This window comes from Rhinopithecus roxellana, chromosome 17 (assembly GCF_007565055.1).
Source record: "Rhinopithecus roxellana isolate Shanxi Qingling chromosome 17, ASM756505v1, whole genome shotgun sequence".
NCBI classification, from domain to species: Eukaryota; Metazoa; Chordata; class Mammalia; order Primates; family Cercopithecidae; genus Rhinopithecus; species Rhinopithecus roxellana.
Window position 1 is genome coordinate 62298768 of NC_044565.1, and position 13252 is coordinate 62312019.

Here is a 13252-nt window from a genome sequence, read left to right on the forward strand (position 1 = left end):
CGTCTCGGTCTGCCTTTCTCCAAGCTCTGTTCTCTTCTGTTTCTCACCAGATTGCAAGTAGCTCAGCCGCAGGTTTGTGATGTGGCAACAGATGAGGTAGCAGATGGGTCTGGCCAATGTCACTCTTCTAGGAAGCTCGCTGGGGAACTGAAGGAGGTGGTTCACAGCGGGCTTCCCTTCAGCTTGCACCAGCAGCCCCTGGGGAGCTTTCTACAAGGCAGATTCTTGAGCTCCACTCCAGACTCATGGAAGAAGCCTGGGTTCCACAGGTAGCGGGAACTGGTGGACATGACTGCGAGCAGTTGAGAGCAGGCAGCGTAAGAGCCCCAGATCATAGAGCAAGGAGGAGGCTGTCACAGGATAAAGATGTGGAGTTTCCTTTAGTGGTGGTGGTAAGGGGACACCGCTAAGGGGAAACAGAAATGCATGCAACATGAAACTCTAGAAAAGGAGCTGGTTTTGTAATAAAGAGATGAGAACTAGCAGTACAACTGAATATAATGGTGGGTGTGTGTAAGGGCAAAGTAATTCACAACTTCAATTAACACAGTAACTGTCAATGAGGGAAGCCAATGGGGGAGGTAACTATTCACAATGGGAGTCCCAGGCATTGGGGAATACCAGGGACAGAGTGTGTGGGTGTTGTCACACTTTCAGAGGACGGTATTAACATATCTCAGGCTCTGCCCTCATCTACTATGTCGTACTCCCTCTTTTTTGTTTTGTTGTTGTTGTGTTTTTTTGAGACAGGGTGTTGCTCTGTCACCCAGGCTTGTCCAGTGGCACAATCTTGTCTCACAGCAACTTCCACCTCCCAGATTCAAGTGATTCTTATGCCTCAGCCTCCCGAGTAGCTGGGACTACAGGCACATGCCACCACTCCGAGCTAATCTTTTTTATTTTTTATTTTGTAGACATGGGGTCTCACTATGTTGCCCAGGCTGGTCTTGAACTCCTGGGCTTAAGTGATCCTCCTGCCTTGGCCTCCCAAAGTGCAAGGATTGTAGGTTTGAGCCATTGTGCCAGACCTGTACTCACCCTAAAAGCAGATGTGTATGAAAATAATGCAGATGATCAGATAGAAGCCTGGGAAAGGCGTGCCCAGGGAGCCTGACTTTGGCAGTGGACCTGAAGCAAATGCCTCTCTGGGGGATGGGCATCCCTGACCAGCAGACCCAGATATTTCAGGTCCATTGGCAGGTATATTCCCATAGGGAAGATGGATGTATCTGACGATCAAGCTTAATACCTTTAGATAAACCTGCTGATTCCCTTTGTTCTTTTCCCTGGTTCACCACGATCTTCTGGTTATATTTTAGCTTATCTGTGAGGCTGGCAAATCAGCCAATTTGAACATTTCAGTCCTCTATGTACTTACATTTCTTTTTTTTTTTTTTTTTTTTTTTGAGACGGAGTCTCGCTCTGTCACCGAGGCTGGAGTGCAGTGACCGGATCTCAGCTCACTGTAAACTCCGCCTCCCAGGTTTACGCCATTCTCCTGACTCAGCCTCCTGAGTAGCTGGGACTACAGGCGCCCGCCACCTTGCCCGGCTAGTTTTTTGTATTTTTTTTTTTTTAGTAGAGACGGGGTTTCACCGTGTTAGCCAGCATGGTCTCGATCTCCTGACCTCGTGATCCGCCCGTCTCGGCCTCCCAAGTACTTACATTTCTAACTGTAAGTGGGCACTTTCGAAACATCCATTTCTTGTGAAACTGCTTAGCATGATACATCCCCAAGAGCATAGTCACATCTGTCCATTGCTGACTTTACTGAGGCCTACCCCCTGAGGATGTCCTGCCTTTCAAATATTCAACTCTATTTCCTCTATTTCCTGTTTCTCTCTCTGTAGAGAAGCAATAATTGCAAAAAGGGATCTTGAGATATGAGTGTAATTCAACTCAAAGCAAATCATATGAGGGATTCCTTACTTGCCTTATGATGTAAACTCTTCAAAAAGTAGAAGAAGCAAAGGAATGTAGTCTTTTTTTTTCTTTTGGAGATGGAGTCTTGCTCTGTTGCCCAGGCTGGAGGGCAGTGGCATGGTCTCAGCTCATTGCAACCTCCATCCCCAGATTCAAGGGATTCTCCTGCCTCAGCCTCTCAAGTGGCTGGGATTTCATGTGCATGCCACCACGCCCAGCTAATTTTTGTATTTTTAGAAGAGACAGGGTTTCACCATGTTGGTCAGGCTGGTCTTGAATTCCTGACCTCAGGTGATCCAACCCCCTTGGCCTCCCAAAGTGCTGGGATTACAGGTGTGAGCCACCGCCCCCAGCCTACAATTCTTTTCTTTTTAAAGTAGAAATATAAAAGTATTTAGCATACCAAGAAAGGAAACACAGGTAAAATGGACTCGGTAGCAGGAATTTCCCTGTAGTTGTGTTAATGTAGAGCTTCTATTTTGCTTCATCCCATTGGACAAACATTAGGGTAGTTTGGGAAGGAAGTTGAATGGCAGAGTAGGTAACCATCTGTTCATCTGATTAACTGGGTTCATTCTACTGGGTCATTTCATTTTTCTTTTCTTTTTGTTTTTGGAGACAGAGTCACTCTGTTGCCCGGGCTGGAGTGCAGTAGAATGATCTTGGCTCACTGCAACCTCCACATCTCGGGTTCAAGTGATTCTCCTGCCTCAACCTCCAAGTAGCTGGGATTATAGGTGAAAGCCATCACATCTGGCTAATTTTTGCATTTTTAGTAGCGATGGGGTTTCACCATGTTGGCCAGGCTGGTCTGTACCTCCTGACCTCAGGTCGTCTGCCCACCTCGGCCTCCCAAAGTGCTGGGATTGCAGGTGTGAGCCACTGTGCCTGATTCATTTCACTTTCTTCTTCCCCAAATATCTTGCTCCAAAACGACAACATCATTTCTGACCAACAGGTCATTAAAAGTACTTCTTCCCTAAAACTATTCTGCAGTCTTGTTCCAAGTGCCTTGTTATACAGCCAAAACACCAGACACTGCCAGACACTCATTGTAAACTCTTACCTCAAGTTATCAATTCTTCAAGACAAAATGGACAGTGAGATATGCTGTATGTTCTGCCTACCGAGAGGATGTCCTTTCTCTCATGTCCCTTAGAACTAACCTGAGTGGGGTTGTTAGTAGATACGGCTGGTAAGGTGCTCCACATGAGACCACAGACGTGGGCTGAGGAAGGGACAGCAATGTGGCAGGAGCTGGTGTACTAGACGTGTGAACAAATTCTCTTTTATTGTGCCTCCAGGACCTACTTGAACCTGTTCTCACTGCTTTCTAGTAAGCTGCTAAACACACCCAACTTTATGGCACTGTGGCTCAGACATTACCAAATTCACGACGGATAACTCAAGATCTCACTGTGACCAATGTTCCATGGGCAACATTCTGTCTATTCTAAGGCTCAGTAGCAGGCCAAAAGTATCTCTTACAAAGGGAACAGCCACTTACTGAAGAGGTCAGGGATTGATGCAAAACAATAAAGGTCTCCACGGTGATTCTCTTAATCAGGCTTGCCACAAGCTACATGCTGCAACCCAGTTTGCCACTGATAACTCAAGCACCATTTAGATCCACTGGGTTGTTAAGGTTAAGTGGCCAAATCACACATACTGCAACCTGGCCCCTGCTGAAAACTGGGAAGCCTTTCAAGTCACTTGGTAAAGGGATTGGAGACGCACACCCAACTGTGGTATGTGTTACCTGGACAGTCTAAAAGGCCGGGCCGGGTGCGGTGGCTCACACCTGCAATCCCGAAACTTTGGGAGGCCAAAGCAGTGGATCATTTCAGGTCAGGAGTTCAAGACCAGCCTGGTCAACAAAGGGAAACCCCATCTCTACTAAAAATACAAAAATTAGCTGAGTGGTAGTGGCACGTGCCTGTAATGCCAGCTAATTGGGAGGCTGAGGCAGGAGAATTGCTTGAGCCTGGGAGGTGGGGGTTGCAGTGAGCCGAGATGGTGCCACTTCACTCCAGTCTGGGCAAGAGAATTCAAAAATAAATAAATAAATAAATAAATAAATAAATAAATAAATAGGGCGGGACTCCATGACTCATGCCAGTAATCCCAGCTCTTTGACAGGCCAAGACAGGAGGATTGCTTGAGCCCAGTTCAAGATCAGTCTGGGCAACATGGTGAAACCCTGTCTCTACAAAAAATACAAAAATTAGCCAGACATGGTGGCACGTGCCTGTGGTTCCAGCTATTTGGGAGGTGAGGTGGGAGAATTGCCTGAGCCTGGGAGGTTGAGGCTACAGTGAGCTGAGATCACACCACGGCCCTGCAGACTGGGTGACAGAGGGAGACCTTGTCTCAGGAAAGGGAAAAAAAAAGTCTAAAAAGGCCAGCAAAGCTTGTGCCTCTTTATTTATTTATTTATTTATTTATTTATTTATTTATTTATTTGGAGACGGAGTTTTGCTCTGTCGCCCAGGCGGGAGTGCTGTGGCATGATCTTGGCTGCAACCTCTGCTTTCTGGGTCAAAGCAATTCTCCCTGCCTCAGCCTCCCGAGTAGCTGGGATTACAGGCATGTGCCACCATGCCCGACTACATTTTTTTTGTATTTCTAGTAGAGACAGGGTTTTACTATGTTGGTCAGACTGGTCTCAAACTCCTGACCCCAGGTAATCCACTCACCTCGGCCTCCCAAAGTGCTAGGATTATGGACGTGAACCACTGCACCTGGCCACTAGTGCCTCTTTCTTAGTGATGAGAGTAAAAGGTGCTCAACCTAGTCTTCATTTCGTATGGGCTATTCTGATGGGAGTTAGACCCCCTACCAACCTCTAGAAACGTCACTGAGGTGACAGACTCCTGCGTTGTCTTTTTTTTTTTTTTTGAGATGGAGTCTTGCTCTGTTGCCCACGCTGGAGTGCAGTGGCATGATCTTGGCTCACTGCAACCTCCGCCTCCCAGGTTCAAGTGATTCTCTGGCCTCAGCCTCCTGAGTAGCTGGGATTACAGGCACCTGCCACCACGCCCAGCCGATCTTTGCATTTTTAATAGAGACGGGGTTTCACCATGTTGGCCAGGCTGGTCTTGAACTCTTGACCTCAGGTGATCCACCCGCCTCAGCCTCCCAAAGTGCTGGGATTATAGGCATGAGCCATAGCGCCCAGCCAACTCCTGCATCTTCTTAGAATCTCTCTCCTTCCCATCCTCCTTCCCATACTCTGGCATGTGTTTTATCAAGGTACTTTGGGTACCTGCAGCTTCCAGGTCTTTAGATCCTATCATCGTGGCGTTATCAGTATTGTAGACTAGCATGATGTCCAATGGGATAAAAAGACAATCAGTGTCCTGTGAATTTCATTGTTGTCCAGAGACAGATGGTAATGCGGAGGAAGATGGCGTGTTGCTCTAGCATTCCTCTTCCAGGTGGAAACAACCCTTTTCCTGGTGTTTTCTAATTCCTGGGATAGAAAACAAAGGCATTAGGGACCATTGCAGTCTTCCAGGTGCCACTGCTATATTAGGAGACCCCAACTGGAACAGCAGATACAAGAGCACTGAGGACCCATGTGATTTTTCAAGATCCAGCCAGTTTCTGTACTAAACTAAATCGTTAATGGAAATGTAATATAACTGCACCTTGTGCCTAACGAGATCCTGGTGGTGATTTCCCTGGGGATGCAGGGTTTTGCCTGATTCTGGATGGGTAAGGGGAAGTGCAGGTACTTCCAAATGACCCTGTTTACATATAGGCCTTATTCCACAGGTCAGGAGGCCATTTCTGTGATTCTGAGGATGTCTAACGGCTAATCACTTGTTATAGTACTGAGGACCTATGATCAAAAAGCCTTGAAGGGGCTGGGCATGCTGGTTCACGCCTGTAATCCCAGCACTTTGGGAGACTGAGGTGGTTGGAGTGCTTGAGCCCAGGAGCTTGAGACAGCCTGGGCAACGGGCCAAAGCCCCGTCTCCACCAAAAAATATGAAAATTAGCCAGGCATGGTAGCTTGAGCCTGTAGTCCCAGCTACTCTCTGGAGGCTGAGGTAAGAGGATTGCTTGAGCCTGGGAGGTGGAAGCTGCAGAGAGCCATGATTGTGCCACTGCACTCTAGCCTGGGCAACAAGGCAAGATCCTGTCTCAAAAACCAACCAACCAACCAACCAACCAACCAAAAAAAACCCCAAAAACAAAAGACAAAAACAAAGAGTTTTGAAGGTCTGAAGCTTCTTATCATCACGCTGGCCTTGCTGCCTAAGATGAAAGTCACGTCCCCACACCACTGGCAGTTAAGTGCCACCATGTGGCTTCTGCTGACCCGGGATCTATCCATTGCCGTTAAAATACGGGAAGCCACGGCAGCTGCAGCTTCTCCCATAGGCACTCCTGGCCTACTTAGACAGTCACTAAAGCGCTCTCAAAGACGCGGGTATTTTCTTCACTGGCTTTCTGGGCCACCTTGGGGACATAAAAAGAGGACATAGGAATGCCCTCCAGTATTTCTATCTTCCAGCATTTCTGAATTCCTTGCTCAACATGACAACACTTTGTACCTCCACTTCATTTGGCATTGTCCTTCATGGTGACTAGGTTTCAGGCAACCAACCAAGAAAATATTTAGAAACATTTCCAGCTACTTGAGTCAATCTGCTAAATCTGAATTTCTAGAAAGTATACCTGCATTGATAAATTCAGCCAGAATCAAAAAAATTTTTTTTCCTCCTCAGAAAATCCATTTCTATGTATGTTCCTCCACATTACTGTAAATTAGCAAATCTTGGGATGTATGCGTGTGTGTGTGTGTGTGTGTGCATCTTGTCCAGTGTGTGCTAATCATTAACTTTATAACTGGCCCTCTTGGACATGCTGGTACCTAATTCTAGTTATATGTTTGGAGATAATGAGGAGTGAAGGGAGTAGAACAGGAAAATAATTGGCTTCCTTTTACATGATAACTCTCTTAGGTGCGTCTTCATGTAAAGCAATGATAGCCTCATTACACATAGGTGCAGGCTCTGTTTTGGCTGGTGATGAAGGCTTAGTGAAGCTTGAGGGTACAGAGTTCCCTGGGTTTTTCAAATATCCCCATATTTTCTCATTCCAGTTCTTCGGTGGCAAAGTGGTTCTGATCAATGCTCTTTCACATACGGGTCCTAGTGAGGCTAAAAATTCAACTGACTTTGTAATTTGGTAATTCCTGGAGTTTGGCTTTCAGTTACCTCTGTCCTATGGTTGTGATAAATGAGATCCTTTTTAGTATGGTCTTAGAAAGTGCCTGTGTGTCAATCTGTGTTACGATCTGAGAATTTAAGGAGCTGAGCTTGTCATCTGTTTTTGTTGAAGCAGACTCTAGCCAAGAAAAGAAGTGAGCACCACTCTCGAGTCCTTGCATTTCTTTTGACTTTCCTATAGTTTGCAGGGGCAAATAATTGCTAATAAGTAGTGATCTGGAAAATATTTCTTTTAATTTTTTTCTGCCACTATACAATATTAAGCACATATTATCCCTACATACTAACGGAATTTTAACTGCTCTCAGTCCTAAGTAGCTAGGTAGACAGCTCATCTTCCCTCCCTCATCCATTTCTCCAGGGTTCTGTCATCTGCAACCATCTCCTTGTAGCAATTTCTCTGTACCAGTCAAGGTTCTTCGTCCAGATATCAGAAACTGACTCTTGCTAACTTCTGCAGAAAAGAAATTTGTGGAATGGTATAAGACAGTTCACAGAATCAAGGGGAAGTCCACAACACCAAGATCAAAACCCAGCCAGAGGCCAGGTGCAGAGGCTCACGCCTGTAATCCCAGCACTTTGGGAGGCCAAGGCGGGCAGATCACCTGAGACCAAGAGTTCAAGACCAGCCTGATCAACGTGGTGAAACCAGTCTCCACTAAAAATACAAAAATTAGCTGGGTGTGGTGGCAGGGGCCTATAATTCCACCTACTTGGGAGGCTGAGGCAGGAGAATCACTCGAACCCAGGGGGTGGAGGTTGCAGTGAGCCAAGATCACACCATTGTACTCCAGCCTAGGCAACAGAGTGAAACTCTTTCTCAAAAACAAAACAAAACAAAAAAATCCATCCAGAGATAAAGAGAGGTTGGGCAGCCAAATTCTATCAAGGTCCTGCCACCAGAACAGCGCCATCATGGCTGGAACTGCCACCAGTGGCTACTTGGTGCTTCCACTCCCAGGCATCACTGGCAAAGGGTGCCCACTCCCAGGCATCACTGGCAAAGGGTGCCCACTCCAAGGCATCACTGGCAAAGGGTGCCCACTCCCACACATGCCTACTCCCACTCCTCTACCACTGCAGCGGAAATCTCCCACCTTCTGTGTCTTTACATCATTCCCCCCGTATTCAAAATCCTGATTCACTGAGCCTAGATCACATGCTCTCGTGCTAGAGGACAGGAGAGAGAATTTCTACCCCTTTGGTTTTCACAGTGGAGCCCTTATCTGGATTCCCCCAGATAAGAAGGGTGTTTAGATGCTAGGCAGTCCCACTTTTCCCAGAAAAAATCGAGTACAGTCCTCAAACTAAAAAGATTTAAGGCAAATATTGCAAAAAGAGGATTAAAGTCTCGGGTAGATGAAGTAATTTATTTAAAGTAATTATTTTAATAAATAAAAACCTCATGTCTAGACACATTTATTTATAAGATGCTAAGGGGACTTGGGAAAGGGATTGTAAAGTATCAATAAGCTTTAAAATTTCATGAGAAACTGGAAAGGAGTTGCAATTGAGTAGGAAAATAGTGGGTTCTGCTAATCACCACCTTGGTGTTGAATATTGACAATTAATAGGATCACCTGGTGAAACAGGGTTGTTTGTTGTGAACACCCAGAAAATAATTAAGTCAATACTTGGAGCCACAATTAATTTATTAAGGACAAATCATGGTAACTGTCTTTATTTCCTTTTTGATTTGACTAATAGATTTGTAGACTACTGGCAGACAACAAACAAATGTTATAGGACTGTGTCTTCATAAAGTTAAAAATACTCTTGTTTGTATTTAGTATAAAAATAAAATGGGTAACTTCAGAAAAGGTAGAGATTTCTACTGAAATAATGAACCCAATAATGAAATTATCTCTACTTCCTTCTCACTAAAAAACACTAAAATTATATGAAAGGAATAAGAAAGATAAAAATCCGCAGATAAAGAGATTAGGAGAGGAAACGACAGGACCAGCAATGACAATGCATTTTTGGAAGGTAGAAAATAAATGGATGAGTGGTAACTGACTTGGCAGAACAGGGAAAGCTGGAAGCAAATGACTCCAAAAGGAGATGCCAATGAAGGAAGACAATTTGGGCAACAGAACACCAGGAAGTCTCAGGAATCTGAAGCACTGAGGACCTCAAAAGCAAGGAGTGGAGTTGAAAACAGGAGAATGGGGTACAAACCCTGGCCCTGTACATATCTGGTAATCATTTTACTGGGTTGCTTTTAAACAGAAACTGACAGCCAAAAATCGTCAGACATTTGGGAAAAGCTTCTAACATGAAAGACAGGACAACACACAAAACCAACATTAAGATTTGTAGGAAATAATAAGTGAATACCTTTAATATCACCACAGAGAGAAGAGGAGACACTCCATTCTCAAAAGATGACTTCTGCTTTACATTGCGTTCGTAGAGCCCTGGGAGTTTATTGTACAGGTAAGAATTAGCCAAATGGACAGACCACTCACGTGCAAGAGCACTCTGGTTTCTTCTTGTTTTTCTGTTTGGGTTTTTTGTTTGTATGTTTTTGTTTTGTTTTGTTTGTTTTCTCAAGACAGAGTCTTACTCTGTCACCCAGGCTAGAGTGGCATGGTCTTGGCTCACTGCAACCTCTGCCTCCCGGGTTCAACCAATTCTGCTGCCTCAGCCTGCTGAGTAGATGGGATTACAGGCGCGCGCCACCACACCCAGCTAATTTTTGTCTTTTTAGTAGCAACGGGGCTTCAGCATGTTGGCCAAGCTGGTCTCGAACTCCTGACCTCGTGATCTGCCCACCTTGACCTCCCAAAGGGCTGGGATTACAGGTGTGAGCCACCGCGCCTGGCCTGTATGATTGTTTTTCGAGTCAGGGTCTCATTTGTCACCCAGGCTGGAGTACAGTGGCATGATCTTGGCTCAGTGCAACCTCTGCCTCCCAGGCTCAAGCGATTCTCCTACCTCATTCTCCGGAGTAACTGGGACTACAGGCATGTGCCATCACTCCTGGCTAATTTTGTTTGTATTTTTTTTTTTTTTTGGTAGATATGAGATCTCACTGTGTTGCCCAGGCAATCCGCCTGCCTCAGTCTCAAGCAATCCACCTGCCTCAGTCCCCCAAAATGCTGGGGATTACAGATGTGAGCCATTGCCACTCAGCCTGCACTCTGTTTTATATACTGGGATTTTAAAATCAGTTCTAAAATATTTTAAGGGACTTGACAGAACCAATTAAAATTTGTTATCGTAAGCAACAGAAACTAACACTGGACAATTTAAGCAAAATGTCATTCATTGGGAGTTATGGGGAGTTCACCACATCAAAGAGAGAGATAGAAAATCAGAATCAGAAAGAGCAGGAACCGGGGCAGCTCTGGGCTTCTGGCGGCAGGAATTAATAGCCAGTTGGATCACGGCACAATTGCTGTGACACACCAGTTCCAATTTTTCTTAGTCCCTAAAGTCCTTGAAGAGACAGTTCTAGTTCAATGTCCTAGCTTGGGTCAGGTATCCTCCCTCTGGTTAGGGAAGCAAGAGTTGCTTTATTAGACAGTTTCACTAAAAGGAACCCAGTGGGAAAGGGAAATTCCCTTCACCCGAAGACAGTCAGAGTGATACTACCAGAAGAGGGAAGGAAAACTAGGGAGGAGCTAAACCCCAAATAGCCACAACTATCTATGGTTAAAAATAAGTTTAGGCCACACGAATGTGCAGAATTTTAAATTTTTTGTAATGCAAAAGCTGTCCACTGAAAATATGTACAAACATGGATGCAATCCATCTCTTCTTGTTGGACATTAAGGTTGCTTTCTGTTTTTTGCTGTTATAAACAAACACCCTTAGAGCCCATATTTTGCAGACATCTTTAAGAAATGGTAATTTGGGACGTTTGTCATGACATCCTTACAGACGGAGATGGGGAATTGCAGGCTGAAAGACTGCATGTGAAGAATGTTGCTGGACTATTGACTGCTGTTGACTTGAAGAGCTTTGCTAGAGTTATGCTGATTTTGCCCTTGGCCTCCTGTTCAGCAACTTTATGGATGAGTCAGGCCGGGTGCAGTGGTTTACACCTGTAATCCCAGCACTTTGGGAGGCCAAAGTGGGTAGATCATTTGAGGTCAGGAGTTCAAGACCAGCCTGGCCAACATCGTAAAACCCCGTCTCTACTAAAAATACAAAAATTAGCCGGGCTTGGTGGTGGGTGCCTGTAATCCCAGGTACTTGGTAGGCTGAGGCAGGAGAAGCACTTGAACCCAGGAGGTAGAGGTTCCAGTGAGCCGAGATCACACCACTGCACTCCAGCCTGGGCCACAAAGAGAGACTCCATCTTAAGAAATAAAATTAAAATATTTTTTAAAATTGATTACCCAGATACAGGAAGGGCAAGTGCTATTTGGACAGAGATTCACACTAAAAGGTCTGAGAGGTTTATTAAATGCAAGGGTGATATGACTCCACGGTATGATATGGCTACTTAGGAAAAAAAAGCCAGTATAATTTTAGGCTGCACTAAAAGAAGTAAAATTTGTAGATCTAGGACAGTGCTAGCACCCTGTACCTTTTGCCCCAGTCAGATAAAACAGTTTTGGGTTTAATTTTGACCAGTTACACTTAAAAAAAAAAAAATTAACAAACGAGTGCATATAGAGAAAGGTATCTGGAAGCTATAATGATAATATACTGAGTGCTTACTATGTGCCAGGCACCATGCTGAAAACACTGTAAAAACACCTATGAAGGGCTGGGTGCAGCACTTTGGGAGGCCAAGTAATCCCAGCACTTTGTAATTCCAGCACTTTGGGAGGCCAAGGTGGGTGGATCAACTGGTGTCAGGAATTCAAGATCAGCCTGGCCAATAAGGAGAAATCCTGTCTCTACTGAAAATACAAAAATTAGCTGGGTGTGGTGGCGCATGCCTGTAATCCCAGCTACTCAGGAGGCTGAGGCAGGAGAATCTCTTGAATCCAGGAGGCAGAGATTGCAGTGAGCCAAGATCACGCCGCTGCACTCCAGCCAGGGCGACAGATCAACACTTTGTCAAAAACAAACAAACAAACAAACACAAAAAGGAACAAAAACTATGAACAAAAACTATGAAGTAAGCATTATTTATTTTATACCAATTTTACAGATAGAGAACTTGAGTCATGGGAAGCTAAATCACTTGCTAAAGTATAAGTAAGAAAGCTGGGATTTGAACCCTGGAGCCCAGTCCTACCGACTACATGGTCAACCACCACACAACATTGCTTGTCTGAGTATTACGAAGCCAAACAGGTGACTTCACCACCTAAGTGTGATTTGAGGGACTCTGAAAGGATCCCCTACAGAGAAATATCTCACTGGCTAGCTGGACCATACAAATAGGACAATTATGCATTTGGCTTTATATAGTTCATTCATATCTAGATGCCTAATACTCTCCTAATTGAAAGTCAGTATAGGCGTGGCAGCTCACGCCTGTAATCCCAGCACTTTAGGAGGCTGAGGCAGGCGGATTACCTGAGGTCAAGAGTTCGAGACCAGCCTGGTCAACATGGTGAAACGCCCTCTCTACCAAAAATACAAAAATTAGCTGGGCGTGGTGGCACACATCTGTAATTCCAGCTACTCGGGAGGCTAACGCAGGAGAATTGCTTGAACCTGGGAAGCAGAGGTTACAGTGAGCCAAGATCGTGCCACTGCACTCCAGCCTGAGTGACAGACTGAGATTCAGTCTCAAAAAAAAAAAAAAGTCAGCTGAGAAAACATTTTTATAACAGAGATTTTGATAAAAATTGCCCCAAGGTCTAGACAGTGGGATTCATTCATTCAACAACTATATATTGAGTTTGACAATGTCCTTGGTATAGTGCTAGACCCTGATAATATAATGATGAAAAAGACTGTTTTCTTTGCCCTGGCAGAGTTCTCCAGTGGAGGGTTGAAAATAATTAAGGAAGCAATAGCAGTAAGTTTGGGAAGTGAATAAGGAAAGAAGGGGAATTACGGAATCAGATGGGAGGGAAATCCCCAGTCTAGCAGGGTGGGAGTTTAGGGGGTGGAGGTGCATTTCCTTCAAAAGTGAAGGCCAAATGGAAACTTGAAGTTGAATCAGAGTTTGCCCA